A 20,350-nucleotide genomic window follows, 5' to 3' on the forward strand; every position below is an offset into this window, starting at 1 on the left:
GGTAAGAAGAACTATATAAAACACACTATCATCAGTTATGCAAATATTTAACATGACTTGTGCACACTGCCTTTGTAGGCTCATTTAGAGAAAAGTGTTTGAGAGATAACGATGTCAGTCTCCACATTCCCAGTCCCCAAAATACCCACTAGTAGATATGGCCGTAGCTCCTTTTCCCAATAATATGCATGTACAGACCCCATTTGTCAGCAAACGTATAGGACCTGTCTGTCGCCATATGCCACCCATGCTGCTGGAGCTTACCTCCCCTGCAATGGATCATTTGCTGGCAAAGTGCACCCACTTCAGCGAGTACTTGCCTATTAACTGGCTGGAGAACTGCACTTCAAACTAGGAGGGCATACATTTTTCTGTTTTTTTCAGTAGTTTTAAAGCAATACAGAGCTATAACAAAATATTTTGGTCTGTTAATGTGTAGTTGATATTACCACTCTGGATGGGGGGCACCAGTCAATATGGGTTCTCAGAACGTGGGCTGAATTTGCTGGTTTAAGCCAGTGTTCCAAGCTGCTGGACAGAAGTGGGCCCTTGCCTCTGTGTACTGCTTCGGCCATGCGCTCTGCCCACCCAGCCACATTAGCACTTGCGAAAACCATAGGTGGGTAAGGCCTCTCTCAAACTTTAAAGTGTTGACAAGTAAACATTTCCAGAGGAGTCTCTGGTGCTGAGCTGCACTAGTGAAGTCTGTTTTCTGTGCTGATTGTGTCACCATGAACACAGAAACCAGGCTAAATGATCTTACATCTCTCGTTACAGTCAGAGAGATGGTTAGTTACATACAAGAGACAGTACCTCAAAGGGAGTACAGTTGAGTCACAGATTACAGGGAAATGCATAGACATAATTACATTTTAAACTTAGTGCAATGCAGTAGGTCACAGGTATAGTGTCTAGGAATAGGCGAGGGGTTGACTATACTGAATTGAGAGGTTGGTCGGGTGAGCAGGGGGATTGCTACTGGTTAGTATCTGTTGAACAACCACGTTTTTTTCGGGATTTCTTAAATTACTGGTGGGAGGGCTCATTTCTAGCATGGAGTGGAAGGGGGTTCCAGTTTTTGGGTGCCATCACTGGAAAGCTGCTCCCTCCTGCTCTGGTGGATTTGAATCAAGGGACGAAGAGCTGGGGGCTGTTATTCGATCTTAGTGTTCAGGTGGTCTTGGTGTAAGTAATGGTGTTGTTGAGGTAGGATGGCGCAGTCTTGGTCAGGCACTTATGTGTAATACTGAGAGTTTTAAAGATAATTCTAGCTTTCACGGGAAGCCAGTGTACTTCCCTCCTAGTAGTGGAGATATCATCGGATTTATTTATGCCAAGGGCAGCTTGCAACGCTTTGTTTTGCAGTAGTTGGAGTTTTGTTAATTGGTAGTAGAGGTTCCTAATAATAGTACATTGCAGTAGTCTATTTTAGACAGGATGAGCACACGGTCAAGAGTAATTCAATGTTGTGGAGTTAGGAATTGTCGACTTAAAGCGATGAGCTTAGCAGTATAGGAAGTGACTGATGAAAGGGCATTGATTTGTTTGCCCATTGTCAGGTTGGAATCTAAATAGATACCCAGTGTTTTGACCTGTTTAAGGACCTTTATGGGTGAGCCATCGATAGTAATGGAAGAGTAATCAGGGTGGAGAGATTTGATTTTGTCGGGTGAGCCCACAATGAGAATCTCTGTCTTTTCGTCATTGAGACATAAGCTCTACGTGGCCATCCACTTTTGGATGATGGCATATACTTTGTTTATTGTGATAGTGTCATGTTCAAGATTGCCTGTGGTGGGGATTAGTATCTGGGTGTCATCAGCGAAGTTCGTGTAGATGACACCCATTGCATCTAGGGCTGCAAATAGTAATTTCGTGTAGGCATTATAGAGGGCAGGTGAGAGACAAGAGGCTTGCGGCACCCCTATGGGGACTGGGATGGGTTCAGCAGCTTCCTTTCCTATTGAAACTCTAGATGTCCGTTCTGAAAGAAAGGATTTGACCCAGAGTGTGGCTTCCTGTGAGAAGTGGAAGTTTTCTGACAATGTGTTGCAGAGTTTGTCATGGTCCCCCAAATCAAAGGCGGCGGACATATCTAGTAGTAGCAGGATACACAATTTACCAGCATCTCTTACAGAGCACTTTTGGATTTTAAGATCCAGCAGGGCCGTTTCGGTACTATGATTGGGCTGAAAGCCCGAGTGTCTGGCACCGAGGAGGAGATTCTGTTCAAGGTGGGTCTGAATTTGTGAGTAGGCAATTTTTATCAATTATCGTCAAAAGGAAGGGCACGGTAGTTATAGGGTGGTAATTAGTAGGTAATGTGGGGTCAAGTGAAAGTTTTTTGAGGAGATGGGTGACCCTTGCTGCTTTAATGCTGGCAGGGACAGTATTCGTAGAGAATGAGGCGTTAATAAAGTTAGTGATGATGGGCGTGAGTGTTGGTGCACAGAGTTTAACTAGTTTGGCTGGGAAGCTGTCTCCTTCGCAGTTTGAGGGTTTTAGCTTGGCTATGGTGTCCCGGACCTGTTTATGGCTAACCTCTGCAAATTTGAATTGATTTTGATTACTTTCATGGTTGGTGTTGGTCAATTGGAGTGAAGCTGGTATTTTTCTTTTGGCAGCGATTTTATCCTGGAGCATGATTATTTTGGAGGCGAGTGTATTGTGTATTGTGGTGCACCATTCTTTACTTGAGTTGGTGGGAGAGTTGGAGGGGACAGGATTTTCCAATTCTCTGAGAATTGTGGAGAGTTCTTTAGAGTTAGAGGCTGCGTTATTTATGTGGGTGTTGAAGGCATTGGCTTTGTGTGTTATGATGGCAGTTTTGTACCTTTTGTTGGCTTCTAGATAGGAGTTGGTGGCCACCGATGATCAGGACTTTTTGTATATATGTTCTGGCGCCCTTTTGTAGCGCCGGAGCTCTAGATAGTGATATGATAGATATGGAGCTCTAGATAGTGGCATGATATCCAAGACGCCTCGCATATATTTTATTTTCCATTCTTTTTAATTTAAACATGTTGGAGGGTGCTAATAGTGATATAACATGCAGGGGTAATCGAACCCTGCTGCTGACAACACTGCTGTCTGCATTGAGGGATCTGCGCATCGCACATGTCTTTACCATGTGCTGCGAACGATAATATTGCCTCTGTAGAAAGAGAAAACCTTCATCCCTAATTGTAAATGTATAAATGTCATTTGCCTGCTGAGCTGCTCCTACACAGTAAGGGAGAATCAGAGGAATGGGGGAAGGAGTGATGGCAGGCATAACTGCAGAGGAACATTATCAGAATGTATCTTTCACATGTGACATTAACAAAGGACATGGATGAACTGCGGGGGACGTGGCATAGGCGGATTTAACAGTCGACAGGCAGACAAATGGCCAGCGAGCCCCTGTGCCTTGCCCCGCCCCTTCCCTTCCCACACTCATCAGATTGTACTTAAATCCAAAGCTGGAACAGGGTCGGCGCTGGTGTGCAGCATGTGCGGCTGCACTTGGGGGCCCGGCGGTGCGCTCATGGAGTCCTGCGCAGAGGGTGCCATGGACTCGACTCAGTCCCTCCCTCTTCTTCTATAGCAAGCTACAGTGTGGGCCGTGTGTTCTTCCCGTGTGGTAGTGATCTGTGATCTCACTGCTCAGGTACACTCACGGGCGGCCCATGCCTACAGGCTGCATCAGAGAGGTTATGCTAAACACAGCATGCGAGTAGAGCAGGTACTGGGCAGGTATGGGTGACCAGACGTCCTGGTTTTCCCGGGACAGTCTGGGGAAATCACCCTCCGTCCTGGGGTCCCGGGAGTTTTTACATTTTAACCCCGTCCGGGGTATGCAGGGTTGGGTGGCTACAGTAATTAAAATTATACTTTTTTTTCACAACACTTGAAGTTGGAACATTGGCTGGAACCCCCAACCTCATAGGTACAAGTTAGATCACTTACTGACTGTGCCACAGAGACTGGCTTGGAAATGAGTGTACAGGAAGCCATGTTATATCAATTAGAGCAAACGCCTGTCTCGGATTAACATGCCAAGATTCACAGACAAAACTGCATGAATGAGAGCATATACAGTTTATAGAAAGGAGAAATGCTGGAAATATCACTGTGTGGTGGTTGCGGGGGGCGTTGGGGTGTGTTGGGGGAGGGGCGGTAATTGGTGGGCTGCGATGGGGTAGTCCCTCTTTTATGTTGTTGGTCGTCCCGGTTTTTCGTTTTGGAAATCTGGTCACCCTAGGGCAGGTGGCACCAGCGGGACTGTAACAATGTAACAGTTTGCCGGCACCACCATGATTTCAAGTGCTGCCAGGGCCGGTGACATGGGCTTTGCCTTGACAGTAGCTAGCCGCAGCAGAGGGACTTTGGCTTTCCCCTGCGAGGTGACATGGCACCTGTTGGTGCCAGTCCATATCCCTTTTGACCGCAACGTTTTGGACGCCTCGCCAGAAAGCCGGGGGATGGCATGCCATGTGCTTGGATTCATTGATAACATTGAACTAGACAGCCATGAATTTCAGCACCTCGTTGGTGTTTGGCCACCACAAAGGTACCTGTTTTTGCCCATCTCAATCTGAATTCACTGTCTCGTGCACACAATCAACAAGGATTTGAAAGAATGCCACGATTTCAGAGTGCACACTTGCCAAGACTTTTCTCAGTACAATCGGTTCCTGTGGGCTATGGAGTGGGCTATGGAAGGCGTTAATGTGTCCTGATCTGTATTTCTGTATATCGCCTTCATTTTGGGAAAATGCGCTAGGCCTGCATAAAAGCCGTGTTCCTGTTAGTGATACATATTTTTCCAAGCAGACGCTCAATCAGTTATGCATTACTGGCCACTGCTGCGAGTGGCGGTGCATTGACTGGGGATTGGGGGGAGGGGTGCTCAAGGGACACGGTTTCTCTCACAGTGTTTGCACGAACCTGCGGTACAAATCCGTGTTACCTTTCAGATATAATTAAGATATGTGTGAAATGCAATGGCGCTGGCTCGCCAGTCACCGCCGTCGACAGCATAACCTGGCGAGGAGGACCAGCCGTGTCAACTTTTAAAAATGAATCATTTATCCCTAAAATTCATCATTGTGCAATTCCTCCCACTCTAGGCTCCGCCTTCATGACCCACCCACTTGGAGCCCTCTGTAATGTTTGCCCACAGGGCCCTTTGACTTAAATCTGCCACTGGGACGTGGATGGGCATATCCCAGCATCCGGTTAAACATCCATTATGTGGCTTTGATAAATGTTTTAATCTCATCTTCCTCATATAGGGCCTCAGATTCCATGTACCGGGGAACAGTGGCGTCGCCCCCTTCAGCCCCCCCCCCCCCTCTCGCCCGGGGAACAGTGGCGTCGCCCCCTTCAGCCCCCCGCCCCCTCTCGCCCCCAGCGACGCCACTGCCGGGGCAGTGAACAAAGTCATGCAACCAAGGTGTTTTCCAAGGCGGAGGAGGAGGAAAGCAAAGTGGAGATGCAAACTCTGCTTTGTTACGCTGCTACGCCATGGAATGGCACAACAATGAGCTCGTGAGGTAAATGAAAGCAATACCCCTTGCTTTTACGCCTTAATTTCCCACACTGCTCATTTTTAAAATGCCCCCTCGCCATTCCCAGTGGACTGGGAGGCATGGAGCCAGCTGAACAGGACAGCTCATGCCGTTTACGCGCAGAATTTGGCCAGGTTTGTAATCTGGTGCCATGGCACATCCCTAGCCCTCTGGGTGAGATTAGGAGTTTGGCGTGAGCGAGGCCAGAAGCCCATTGCTGTTTCATGCTCCAAGACAGATGTAGGTGCGGTATGGGAGACTGTAAGCCCCTGTGCTTGCTGTTAAACCCCCCACCCCCGTTGAGCGGGCTGGGGTCGGGGTGGTTATTCGAGGTCCACTGGCTGTATGTTATCCTCTTCTCTCCCAGCCTGCCACCTCCACTGTATTTGCATCTCACGCAGCCTGGACTGTCCAGCGGGCAGAAGTGCCCTCATCCTCCTCATTGTCACGTGGTTTTCTTCCTTGCTGTCGGATGCGCCACCTTCTTCCTTCAGCCCACTGGCTGATACTGCTTTCCGCTAGCAAGCTCCACTGACAGCAGTAGCTGCTGCCCCGAAGCAGCAGGGCGCAGGAAGGGATTATACCATCCTCGCAAAGTTGCCACCCAGGGTGTGCAACGAAACCTACATTTCGGCGAGGGCTAACTGGTGATGAGAGGGGCCACTTCAGAAACAGGGCAGGGCAAACTTGGAGGCTTCGCCCCCTCTGTTCTACTCCAAGGATTGTCTGGTGTGGGGCCCAATTATCTAATGGTACATTTTAAAGTGCAATATGCCACTGATAATGACAAAGTGATTGGATTTAAAGATAACATACACATTTACAGGCCGATTCATGGAATTAATGTGCGCCGAAAAAAAGGCGCACGCGTGCGAAAACGTGCGATTCGTAGTGAAATAGCGAAAATCGCAGTGCAAGTGCGATTATCGCACAGAAAACATCGCACATCTATTCATGGAAGTCCGTGTACGCGCAAAATGTGGGATGTGCGCTGAAAAAGTGCGCGGCGCACGCTGGCGCACGCGGCGCACGCTGGCGCACAGGTCATCGAACGCCGTGCGATAAGGCCACAGCGAATTCGCACATAGCACGGCGCACATAACAAAAGTAGGCGTAACACGGGGCGTTACACGCAGAATGGGGAACAACTCGTGAAAATGTGGGCGTCACGGGGGAAGTACAGGAGGCAAGTGCGCAGAACGCCCACACGCTCGCCTACAACACGTATTCATGGAATCGAATAGGGAAAAACAGCGCACGGCCAAAGACGCGCACAGGCCCATACATGTCCGCCACACGAAAGCAGGCGGTAGCGTCCCTGCGCAGGAAAAAAATGTGCGCCAAAGTTCTACACGCGCGAGAAGTTCCACACGCGATCGGGCCTGGGGGAGCGTGTGCGTGTATCTCAGAGGTGCGGGAGAAGTCCCACACGCGATCGGGCCTGGGGGAGCGTGTGTGTGTATCCCAGAGGTGCGCGAGAAGTTTCACATGCGATCGGGCCTGGGGGAGCGTGTGCGTGTATTCCAGAGGTGCGCGAGAAGTTCCACACGCGATCGGGCCTGGGGGAGCGTGTGCGTGCATTTCAGAGGTGTGCGAGAAGTTTCACACGCGATTGGCCTGTGCGCGTGTATTTCAGGGGTGCGTGACAAGTTCCACACGCAATTGGCCTGGGCACATGTATTTCAGAGGTGCGCGAGAAGTTCCACACGCGATTGGCCTGGGCGCGTGTATTTCAGGGGTGCGCGAGAAGTTCCACACGCGATTGGCCTGTGTATGCGATTCCATTGGACCAAAGGCCCTGACAGCGCAGGCGCGTCTGTGACGTGACACTCGCGGGCGTGTCCCTGTACCCGGGGGAATGTTACAAGACCAAAAACTGCACGTCCGAGTGTCAGCCCGCGTAATTGGAGGATAGTGCCTCAGTGCGTATACGCGGAAGTGACGTTGGACGTGTGGTGCGGTTTAAAAGGTACGTGTAGTACGTTATTTCCTTGTACGTGCTTCTCGTGGAGAGCGAGTGGGTGAAATCTGTACTTCTTGTCGGTTCACATGCGATTTACTTCACAGCGTTTCTAGTTCGTACTCCCTGTTACCTCTGTCAGTATTTTTCTGATTTTCTCTTCGACCTGTTTCCTCAAACAGCGTTGACTTCTCCTTTTGTCCTGTCTCCTCAGACAGTGTACAAATCTTCTTTTGGCGGGGGTGTTGCCAACGCGCACACGCGCGTATTTTTCACGCTCTTTTCCCAGGCAGACGGTGAGTCGTGCACGTATTTACCAATTGTGCTAGCACCGTGTGTAGCGTACCCCTTCAGAGGTAATTGTAGGCTGCGTGTGACACGCATACGTTCATTTTTGTGTTTCTGGGTGCCACAGCGTAGTGCAGGTTCCTTTTCCCACGCACGTGGTCTACGAGGGGTCGCGTGCACGTCATTTTCTGTTTTAGGGGTGCCTGTGCGTTGCGTGACCCGTCATCTTTCCCCAGGGGTTCCATACAGCCTTGCTAGAGCACTTGGGTACAAATTCCATCTAGTACCCTACCCCTTTGACCCCCAATTGCCCAGGACAATTGTCCACTGCAACTCCCATACACACAACTCCATCAGTGCCATGGCTGGGAGGCGAGCAAGTGGTAAGGGTGGCAAAGGTGGCCGAGCCTCAAGAGGTGGGCGTGGTGAGCACGGTAGGGGATGTGGCCAGGATTTGCAGACTACCACTAGCCCCCCACTTGTGGAGGACCAGTCAGGGACACACATCCCCCCCCCCACATGGTTGAGGGAAACGTGGCTGACACCATCCCTGCTCAGCCCTTGTTGGACCGGCCCGTTGTGGCACCTGACCTAGCACAGGGTGACTCCCAGGCTGACTTCCAGGTCACCAAGTCTAGGCCACGGGTGGCGGCGCAAGCCAGTGTCACCAGGCCACGTGGTACAGGAGCAGCCATGTCATCTGCTGCCCTGAGTAGGTGGGGTGGGGAATCTGAAGGGGCAGCTGCAGCTCCCTCCACCCCAGCTCTGACTCTCCCAGCCAGGACAGTGTTGGTCCCGGTACATCAGACTGAGGTTCCCCCTGCCATCATCACACTTCAGCTAATGCCTGCAGAAAGTCATGTGGTCAGTGTGCCATCGCACACTACTACTACACAGTCCACTGGTGCTCCTGCGTCTAGTGTCCAGAGCGGTGTAGGGCACTCCGGATCCCCACCACCCACAAAAAGAAAGAGGAAGAGTGCTCGTCCAGTACAGGCTGATGACCCCGACACGGCTACACGGTCCGGTACGCCAAGGAAGCCTAGCTTCAATGATGCCGAACTGGATGCACTTGTACAGTATGTGTCCGAACATGACGCCGAAATGTTGGTCACTTCAGGGTGTAGGATTACACCTGCTCGACGTCAGGCACACTGGCAGTCCATCGCGGACAGCATAAGTGCCCTTGGGTTTATGAGGCGCACAGCTGTTGAGTGCTACAAGCGCTGGAACGACCTTAAGCGTAGGGCAAAGAAAAAGCTGGCCTCAAGTCGTGCCGCAACTCTGGTGACTGGAGGTGGGTCCCCACAAGAGGACATTGAACTCACTCTACATGAGCATGTTGCTGGGACCTACGTCACAGAGGAGCAGATCCAAAGTGTGCGAAAACTGCCAGATTACGAGGCATTGTCCGGTGAGTGCACATGCATGTGTGTGTGATCCATGTGTATGTTGTTTGTGGGAGGGGTTCTGGTTGAGTGCCAGGTCAGGGTGTGTGTGCCTGAGTGTTTTGGGCCACCCATGTGCTTCATCCAATGCATTCGGCGCCCCGGGATTTGGGTATTACAGTATCCCTTCTGCCCACAGTAGGCATTTTGCACTACATCGCGCCAGTTGCCCTTGAAGTGGCATCTTGCTACAACATTGTTCCGTATTTAGCTGTGTTCATTCAGGCTGATTGTAGAAATTCACCTGGTTCTACTGCGCATCACTCTGCCCTATTGTCACATATATAACTTGCTTCTGGTACATGCCATCTGTGTGATGGCATGTGTCATGTATGTGTATTGGACATGCCACTCACAGGCCAACATGTGATGGCACTGCTAGCCAGCATGCAGCTAATGTGTTGCTCATCTGACATTTTCCTCCCCTTCCAACTCATGGACAGTGCATGCATGGGAGGGTTATAGTCATGTGGGACATGTGTAAATCAAGTACTGGTACTGTAGCTTGTCTGACCTAATAGCGTGCCATGGTGCTAATGCCTGTTTCCATTTTTTGTCTTTCATGTTTTTGCAGAGGATGACGCACCTGATGCTGTTGAGGGAGAGGAGATGGTGCAGGCCCAGGAGGGATCTGAAGCACGACCAGGCACCAGTGTGGGACGTGGTTTGGTGGTGGGGGAGACCCCTCTCTTGCTGCAGGCCATACTGTCCAGGGGTGTCCCTGGCTGCACCTCCCCAGAACTCTTTTCAGGTGTTGATTCGGATGAGACCTATGTGGATTCGCAGGTATGTGTTCATGGAAGGGATACTGTTCTGTCCCACCCACCTGCACCAGGGGTAGAGCCCACTACGGGGATGTCAGTGTTGGTAGGTGCGCCTGTGGTGGTTACGGATGCAGGGCCACACTCTGCAACATCTGATCCTGTTACTGGGCCAGCAGTTCAGAGGGGAAATGCAGTCCTGCAGCCTCAGGCAGTGCCGACACAGCAAGGCGCAGTTCACCTTGCCCCAGACAGGTGTGGTGCCCGCCAACACGGTGGCCGTCCGCCACCGGGCAATACCGCATGGGAGCAATCCATATACGGTATGGCCAACCAACAGGCAGCATCATCAGAAATGATTGCTCAAGCCATGGAGAGGGTGGCCACTTCCATTGTCCCCCCAGAAAGGCAGATGGAGCTACTACAGCAGGCAACAGACTCCATTTGCCAATCAGTCAGGGAGGACATGTTGGCGTCCAACAGGGACAGACAGGCGGCCCTGGACAATCTGAGGGAATCAATTTCTCTATATGCCCAGGGACAGCGGGAAGCCCTGAGGGGAGAGGTCCGGCACCTCAGGCAGACTCTTGTGGACCTTGAGGCTTCCACTGTCACCAGGACGGAACAGCTGCTGGAGCGCGTCACCCGTACACTCTCAGTAGAGATGCAGGCAACTCGGGCGGAGGCCCAGGCAACTCGGGCGGAGGTCCGGGCAGCACGTCGGGTGTTGCATGGGGATCTCCGCACCCATCATATCATCATATCCCTCCAGAACGAGGCCTTCCACACCCGCATGCTTGCTGCCATGGAGGACCAAACTAGGGCTTTGCGTGGGCTGCCTCCCATAGCACCACCACCTCCTGTGGCAGCAGCAGCAGAGGTCGAGGAGAGCGAATCCAGCAGTGAATCTCCCACAATTTAGTAGCTGTGCAGGCCATGAGCCCATGGAGGTGTTTTTTTCCCCAACATTCACGCAGGTGGCTGTTGGTGGGCACCCTGTCCTCGGACCTCCTGGGTGGCCTCCCCCACCCACCCCTGGCCCACACATGGCCATTTTTGATTTTTGATTTTTTGTTGCAGTGTGTTGCCTTGTGTGGCTCCCGTGGGCATCCACTGTATTCCGGCTGAGCACATGGAGGCTTGTCCTGAGTTTGGGTTAGATGCTTGGGTTCGTGAGACACACACCCCTCCTGCTTCCCGTTTCCATGGGCTTGCAAAAGGTGGGCCCAAGTGACAGTGACTTACACAGTGACGTTGGACTCCCACGACATGTGTGGGCAGCCTGTAGTCAATGCTGTGTATACATTCCTAGTGCATATTGTTGTTGTATTGTGCACTGCATGGTGTATTGATGTGTGCTTGTGCATCCATGTCTCCCTCCTAATTTGCAGGTTCATTCCTCATGTCTTCACAAGGCCGTCCACTTTGGAGATGGAGCTCATGTTGTGAGCAGTGGACTTCCAGATGTGCGTGGCAACAACACTGTACAGTTGGAGGTGGTGGATGTGCTGGCATTCTCATGTTGTAAGACTACGTATCCTTTGCCTTAGTACTGTCATGTTTATGCTATGTCGATTGTATTGTGGTAAGTATTTGGTCATGTGTGTTGTTGTTTCTACATTTATGTGGGCATATTGTGTGTGGCCAGTTTCCATTAGGGACACTGTACTTTGTGACACGTGTCATGTTTGGGGGATGACTTTGTTTGCTCTCACATGGCATGTCATGCCATGGTGTGTTGGGTGGCGGTGCTGGGGAGGGGTTGGGTGACATGGCACTGTTGTCATGTTGTGTCTTGCAAGGGGGTAATGATTTTAGCAGCATAGAAGTGTGTCTTTTGAACACAGCATTGGTGGTGTTTGTGTAGGTAGGGAAGCACACAATGGAACACTTCCAGATGTACAATCTCAGGCTGGTATGGTTGTGACAGTTGACTGTCCATTGACACATCATAATTGTCAGTTACAATCATCATTGATTGTCAGCTGGTATGTGCCAGGGCTGTATGCACTCCACAGGGGTGTGATTTTATGTGAAGTAATTAGCCACGAGCTGCGTATGGGCTGCCTCACCCCGTGCCCTTTCCCCTCCCATGCGCAGTGGGCATGCATGTGGTTGGGGATGTGGGGGCACCACCATGTCCACGGCCAGGCCCCGGCGTGTTGCAACGTTGTGCAGTACACATGCTGCCACTATGATCCTGCACACTACTGGGGGAGCGTATAACAGCTGCCCGCCAGAACGGTCAAGGGAGCGGAAGCGTGACTTGAGCACTCCGAATGTGTGCTCCACGATGCCCCGGGTTGCAATGTGGGCTGTGTTGTATCTTACCTGGGGTGGCGTGGTGGGGTTCCGAATTGGCGTCATCATGTGGGTGCTGAGAGGGTAGGCACTGTCCCCTGGGGAGGTGGTGATGGGTATTATTAGTGGGGTTGTGACATTACTCAGTTTCTGACATGCATGCATGCGCAGTGGCATTTATACTCACCGAGCAGCCATGTATCGCCATGCCGCCCAGCTTCTATGTCCCGGTTTAGGGTAGACATTCTGTAGATGAAACTGTCGTGGGTGGAGCCTGGATAGTTGGCGTATACTGAGGTGATGATTCCCTTGGCATCACATACTACCTGGGTGTTGATGGAATGCCAGTGCTTGCGGTTTCTATAGATGTGCTCAGTTGCCCTGGGGGGACGTAGAGCCACATGGGTGCAATCAATGGCACCTATCACTTTGGGGAATTGTGCCACCCTGTAGAAATCCTGGGCGACAGCCTGCCTTTCTGCAGGTGTTCTGGGCAGGTATATGTGCCTGCGGACTGGTGGGCGTGCAGTGATGATGGCCAAGACCTGGTGTAGGCAGCGTAACTGCGTGGCCTGTGACACCCCCCCCACTATGGCACTTGTCCGCTGAAATGATCCAGTGGCCAAGAAGTGCAGTACATTGAGGACCTTCTCCAGGGGGCTGAGTGCTTGGGAGCACAGGGTGGTTGATGTGAGGTCATCCTCCCACTCACTGACCAGGTCGAGTATTATGTGAGGTGGAAACCTGTACCTCCCATACACATGGTCATCAGGCATCCCAAAAAGGCTGGTTCTGGGTGTAAAAATTCTGGCCCGGACTATCCTCCTCCTCCTCCTGCGGTATCCCACGGCCACTGCTGCTAGGAACGGTATGTTCATCCTGGCGTCTGAGCTTGTTTGTTGTTTGCGTGCACTTTTATGCTGTGCGGGTGGACGTACGCCTACTTCCTGCTGGCGTACGTATTTCCGGATTGGCCACGTTCGATTCCATGAATACGTGTTGTAGGCGAGCGTGTAAAACTTCCCGCGCAGCCCTGGAATACCCGCACCCAGCCCAATCGCGTGTGGAACTTCTCACGCACCCCTGAAATACACGTACCCCACTCCCCCAGGCCCGATCGCGTGTAAAACCACCCGCGAGCCCCTGAAATACACGTACCTTGCTCCTCCAGGCCCGATCGCGTGTGAAACTTCTCGCGCACCTCTGAACTACACGCGCCCAGGCAAATCGCGTGTGGAACTTTTCGCGCACCCCTGAAATACACGCACACGCTCCCCCAGGCCCGATCGCGTGTGGAACTTCTCGCGCACCTCTGAAATACACGCGCCCAGGCCAATCGCGTGTGGAACTTCTCGCACACCTCTGAAATACACGCACACGCTCCCCCAGGCACGATCGCGTGTGGAACTTCTCGCGCACCTCTGAACTACACGCGCCCAGGCCAATCGCGTGTGGGACTTCTCACGCACCCCTGAAATACACGCACACGCTCCCCCAGGCCCGATCGCATGTGGAACTTCTCGCGCACCCCTGAAATACACGCGCCCAGGCCATTCACGTGTGGAACTTCTCGCGCACCCCTGAAATACACGCGCCCAGGCCATTCGCGTGTGGAACTTCTCGCGCACCCCTGAACTACACGCGCCCAGGCCTATCGCGTGTGGAACTTCTCGCGCACCCCTGAAATACACACACACGCTCCCCCAGGCCCGATCGCGTGTGGAACTTCTCGCGCACCTCTGAAATACACGCGCCCAGGCCAATCGCGTGTGGAACTTCTCGCGCACCTCTGAATTACTCGCACACGCTCCCCCAGGCCCGATCGCGAGTGGAACTTCTCGCGCACCCCTGAAATACACGCGCCCAGGCCATTCGCGTGTGGAACTTCTTGCGCACCCCTGAAATACACGCGCCCAGGCCATTCGCGTGTGGAACTTCTCGCGGACACCTGAAATACACGCACCCAGGCCATTCGCGTATTGAACTTCTCGCGCACCCCTGAAATACACGCACACGCTCCCCCAGGCCAGATCGCGTGTGAAACTTCTCGCGCACGCGTGTTCCCGAAACCCGTAATACGCGTTCCCCGCTGTGCGTTTGCTGTTTGCCAGTCCGGTAAACTGGTACAGGGTTGGCGCAGCCCTTTGCGATGGTTTTGCGATCTTGATGGCTTTTCCTTGCGCGAGGGCGTTCTTGGGGGCGTAACTGGCGCTGCTGCAGGGTCGCTGCGCCACTCTGCGCCATGTCTGCTTTTGGAGGCGAGAATCCATGAATACGCTGTGCGCGGAAATTGATTTTATCGCACGCGGCTGGCGCAGCCATTCGCACGGGCACGCTGTGCGCCAGCCGCGTGCGACACTTTTGTGAGGAATTCCATGAATCGGCCAGTAAATTGCTTTGATAATTTTTATATCTAAAGCCCCAATATCCAATTAAGCATTAGCCTTTAAGCCAGCAGCATTCAAACTGTGGGACGGGAAGCAGAAGCAGCCACTAAAGGACCGTGCGGAAGTACAGAGTGCCACTAATCCAACTTTCACATGAGATAGAAACCATACATATCTCTTCATTTTACCATTATATGACAGTATAAAAACATTTTCAGGCTGGCTGCATCAAAATATGCCAATGTTCCCATATATGAACATACTCATGTTTGCTTTGCGCAGAATGCCAGTAATGATACTATAAGAAAAAATGTCCATCTAAGCCAAAAATGTCAAGCCAAAGAAAGAAATGGCTAGCCTGGCTACACCAAACGCCAGTCTAGCCATGTTATAACATGTCATGCCTACTTTGTTATAGATGCCCAGTAAAAAAAAGTAATGCCACAGTAATAAATGACAAGACTGGCTGCACCAAAATGCCATTCTAGCCAATTAACACATCATACTTACTTTATTATGGATGCCCACTAAAATGTTATGTTCAGTAAAATCCTCCTTTCCCCATCCGTCCCTCTCCCACCAACCCCCTCCCACCCACTACCCACCAGAATCAGCTCCTCTGCATAGCATTATCTTAGGGTGGGGTGGAAAGTCCCAGCCCCCAGCAGACCAGATAGCCCGAGAAATTCTGCACCCAAAAATGGAAGAGCATAAAACAGGGACAGCAGCAGACATGAATTGTCTCAGCGCTCTTGAATAATTACATGCAAAACATTAGCTAATAATACAAAACATACATCATTCATGACGTTTCATTTACTGAAACCTACGCGAAGGCGAGATTGGTGCAGGGAATTACCTACATATAGAATACATACTGGTCAATGTTCTCATTGGATATAGACCTCTTGTGGCTCCACCTCTGACCACCCCTAAGAAGTGATAAATTAAGAGATAAATCATGAGAATAATTAATTGGCTCTCAAGACAGCACTATCTGAGAGCAATGAATGGTTGGCACTGGCTTCTCCAACCTTGGATGTTTGACAGGTCATCAGCACATGAGTAGACATGGTGGTAGGGGGAGAGGCACCACAGAGCTGCTTCTTTTAATTAACTGAGATACCAACTCTGATTTCCTAGGCCACAGCCCAGGGCTTCTAACTTTGAACTTAGCCTTAACTGAATTTGAGGCACGTACGTCTCCATATCTAGCGCTAATGAATAGACGGTATCCAGGCATTGTTTCGGAAACATAGTTTCGAATGACAAAAGTTTTTTTTAAACTGCATCGAAAAGATTTTTTTTTACTAAAATGGGTGTTAAGGGGTAAAAAAACCAGGGTTGGGGGGTTTCGACGCATTTTTATTCAAAACTTTGCCATTCGAAACTATGGCATTCGAAACTATCACTAGGAACCGAATAGACATTGTTTGATATTTATGAGTCAAGTGTGAGGAGACCACGTTTTGAATTATACTGCTCAGCTTTTACCATGAATTTAGGTCCTGTTTATTAATATCGGTGCTATTACTTTCTTCGGCCTCTAGAGACTTGGTCGAGTTACTCTTCATGTGATTTTAAGTTTTTAATTAACCGGCACCTGGCATTTGAAGGTTGTTTCTTCTTTAATCTAAGAGACTATGGGCCTCATTAGGAGTTTGGAGGTAGCCATGCCGTTCTTACTGGCATGGCTAATCCCAAACAGGGTTCCCGGGTCTGGGTCACAAAAACATGGAATTACCGGGCCATGCCGACTCTAGCGGGCCCGGTAATTCCCATTCTCGGGACCCGGACCCGGTACATCCCCATTCCCACTTGAGCCCCGATAGGGCTCAATGGGATTGGGGAGAATGCTAACAACGGACCTGTTAATGATGGGTCCGTTGTTAGCATCCTGGTTTGCTCGCGGGTGGGGGTATGCACGTCTGGTCTGGACCAGACGTGCTTTCCACCACCCGCGAGGAAACCCGTAATTTGGTGGCTCGTAATGAACGGTGCCAGTACCTTACCAGCACCGTTCATTCCGCGGCCGCCAGCCTCCTAATGAGGCCCTATGTCTTGCGCTTGGGAACTGTCAACTTTTGTTCTACTTTATGGCTAGTCGACCCTCCCTTTTCTGCAATAACCTTGGACGGGGGCCGCGTAGCCCTTGTCTGATCCATGCAAATCGGTGTTTCAACTAGTTCAGCAAACTGACTTTCTCTGCAGCATTGAGGCATCCTTGAATTCTCCATTCACGCTAATGCCGCTGCGCCATCAATTTTCCCTGAAATGGCCTCTCGTTACTGTTACATTTGGGCGTTGAGCAAGTATTATTTCTTCTTAGACGTCTTGAATTTCAGCGTATACATATGTCTATTGGGTATATGTGTTCTAGTGTCTATTGAATGCAAGAATGTTTTTCATGTCTGACCTAAAGTCTGTGTATCTTCATGGAGAGGGCATATTTGTTTTGTATCTCGGGCATCTACGTGTGTCAGCCTAGCAATAAGGTCACTTGCTTTTGTCATCTTCAGTTACAGAATGTCCATGTCTGCTAAAGCTTGCAGATTCATCTCTCCTTCAATTGTCCCTGGGTAAGGTCGCTAGGGTTGTCCCAGCAAATAACGTCTCCCATGCGTGAGGTTCGGCGGCAGAGAAGGAGCAGGCTCCATGAAGGATGCATGTCTTTCATTCCTACATTATTGAGGCGGGGGAGGGTCCGACGCTATGGATGATGCATTAATCTGCCTCTCGACATTTACACATGTGTGCACATGCACACACACACAATTACACATTCACTCACTCATTTAAACACCCCATTCACCACACACTCACTCACTTACATGCCACCCATTCCCCTCATATTAAACATACATTCCATACACACTCCTTGCACACATGCATACATAATGCGCTAGCATGCGACACCCTTTAACACTGCTAGTTTCAGAAAAAGGCTTCCCTCGCCTCTCTGCATAACAAAAAAGCAGGTGCGCACATCAGCCCCTCCACCTCCGCTGTGAACGAACACATAAGGTTGTGATATGTTTGCTCATATTCATGGGGAGGGGGCTGATGTGTGCATTTGGTTTTTGTAAGGCAGCGCAGCGATGGAAGACTTTCCTGAAACTGGCAGCTTTAAAGTTTTGCTGCGTTTGTGAAAATAACTTGTTTTGCACGAAAACAGTAACACTGTAAAACTGCCGGTTTCAGGAAAGGCTTCTCTCCCTCTCTGGCTGACAAAAAGCTACGTGAGGAAGCCCAGTAAGCACAATACCATTGCACGCCTGATGCCACCTGCTTTTGCAATGAGGTTAGAGTTGATGCTTTTGGGCCACCATGACACCCCTCTGGTACTCTTCTGCTAGTGGCCCGCCAAGCAGTCACTTAGAATGGTCTCATTGTAGAATTGACCAGTCCAAATGGAGCCTTTCCTTTTCCCTCTTAGCCTGGCTCAGAGGAGGAGCCACTTCCTTACTTGTGCCCCCTGCTAGGGCCTCATGCTATGGCTAAACCAGCATCCAAACTTAGAAGGGGAAATGAATGCACGTTGTAAAAAGACATCCTGCAGGACAAACTTCGAGCGAAGCCCTTTGGCTCCTCTAGTCATGCCAATGAACTGAAACAGTATGTGTAAGGGGCACAGGCGCTGGCATAGAATGACCCTGGAACAACGCTCAAGCAGTTACCGAGCAGGAGGCTACATTGTTTGCTAGGATGCCCTTTTTCTCAGGTGCCAAGGACGGCGCCAGGGCCTTTCAACTATTTCATTTAAAATGAACACCGATACAAGGGGGCCAGGGCAGCTGGCTCGCGTTGGCAGTCATATGAGACAACAGCATAAACAGGCTGCCTTTGCAGGCCGCCACCTCCCAGGGCTTTTCGGTATCCAGCACGGTTCTTCTCACCTCATTGCCTGGCATCTCATGTTTACAGTGCACACATGCACACATATAACAGGCTTCCTTTGCTGGCAACTTCAGGCTGTCGCCTCTTTTGGGCTTTTCATTATCCAGCAACTTGTTTCTCGCTTTGTTGCCTTTTTACTACCGTGTCGTTTATAATGGCCCCTTGCTTACAGAGAGAGATTCATTTAGTGTTTTTCAGCACCTCTGCTGGCTGCCTGCCAATTGCCAATCTGCCCTGACCCGACCCCCGCCGCCACCCGCTCCTCGCAAAGCTGCGTTCTTTTGACTCCGTTGTAATTTAAGTACCCTTGTCCCGAGGGGGTGGAGGGGGCAAACAGAGATGTGTTTTTAAGATGTTGCCTCCCGCTATAACCTTGGTCGAAATAACCTTGACTCCTCTCTATCCATGACCAGACAAGTCAGCGCAATCACTTCTGCTTCCGCACACACCATCAAGCTCATAAATGCCATCAAGCCCTACCTCTCCAAACATAATTGCCTCTCTGTAGCTAGAGCAACCATTGGAGCCAAATTGGACTACTGCAATGCACTCCTAGCCGGCACATCTGCCAAAAACATAAACAGACTACAAGTCACGCAGAACAATGCTCTTCGGGCCGCTCTTAGTATCCCAAGAAGAGAGCATATCACACAGGCCAGGCACTCAGCCCAATGGCTCCCGGTCAAAGAACGGATCACTCTCAAAATCCTCACCCTCACTCACAAATGCCTCTCTCTCTCCGCCCCGTCCTATCTATCAGAAACCATCCTCAAACCTTCCTCCTCCCGTCCTACCAGGACGCAATACTCTAACCTAATCTGCATCCCACTCATCAAAAAAGCCAAAGCCGGAGGACTAAGTTTCCCTTACATTGCAGCCAAGACCTGGAACGCCCTCCCTGCAGACATTAGAGCGGAAAACTCTCTTCCCATTTTTCGCAAGAAGTTGAAAACTTCATACCTTGCAAAATAACTAAAACGCTCAGGAATCCATGTAAATATTCTGCATCTCTATTGTATACATGTCCACTGTAATTTTTGTATTATATGTAATTACTGTACCCTATGTAACTAAGATTTTGCCTGTAACAAGCGCCGCGATGCCTCCGGGCTGACGCGCGCTCTACAAATTTGAATAAATAAATAAATTGACAACCGTTGACAAACTCAAGGCCCTCATTAGGACCCTGGCGCTAAGTGTTTAACAGCGCTGTAAAAGACTGCGGCGCCGTTAAACACTTAGCACCTTACTAAGAGGCCCCATTGCGGGACCCGACCTGAACGGCTGGTCTAGACCGGCCGTTAAAGTAGGGACCCGCAAAGGGACCTTGGTGCTAAGTACGGTACCGCAATTTGCGGTACCGTACTTAGCGCCTTCCCCAGTCCCATTGAGCCCTATGGGGCAAAAATGGGAATGGAGAAGGGCCAATGTTCAATGGGGAATTACCACCCCGCCAACCTTGGAATGGGGCGGTATTTCCCCATTGAACATTGGCGGACTCGTTACGATACCGTCACCAACCATGGTGCTAATAGCGCCATGGTTTAGCGCCAGTATCGTAATGAGGGCCGCTTTTGCTAAAACATAAGCACCGTACAGGCATTTGCAACACACTGCCACCACATACCCAGGAAGAAGCATCATTTGCTCTGGTAGTCAGGCCATGTGGCCACCATTTCTATCGCAAAGCAGCCATTGCCATAAGCACTCGCACACTTTCCAGAGTGTTTAATCAAAGCTTCATGTACTCACACCA

The 20,350-nt window shown here is 50.7% G+C and overlaps 1 protein-coding gene across 2 annotated transcripts in view; it reads left to right on the forward strand.

Annotated features, from left to right (window-relative positions):
• The window catches only part of ZNF366 (zinc finger protein 366), a 228,735-nt gene that overhangs the window by 42,482 nt on the left and 165,903 nt on the right, over positions 1-20,350 (forward strand). The window lies entirely within an intron of this gene.

This window comes from Ambystoma mexicanum, chromosome 6p, assembly GCF_040938575.1.
Source record: "Ambystoma mexicanum isolate Mex_15411 chromosome 6p, UKY_AmexF1_1, whole genome shotgun sequence".
In the NCBI taxonomy this organism is placed as follows: domain Eukaryota; kingdom Metazoa; phylum Chordata; class Amphibia; order Caudata; family Ambystomatidae; genus Ambystoma; species Ambystoma mexicanum.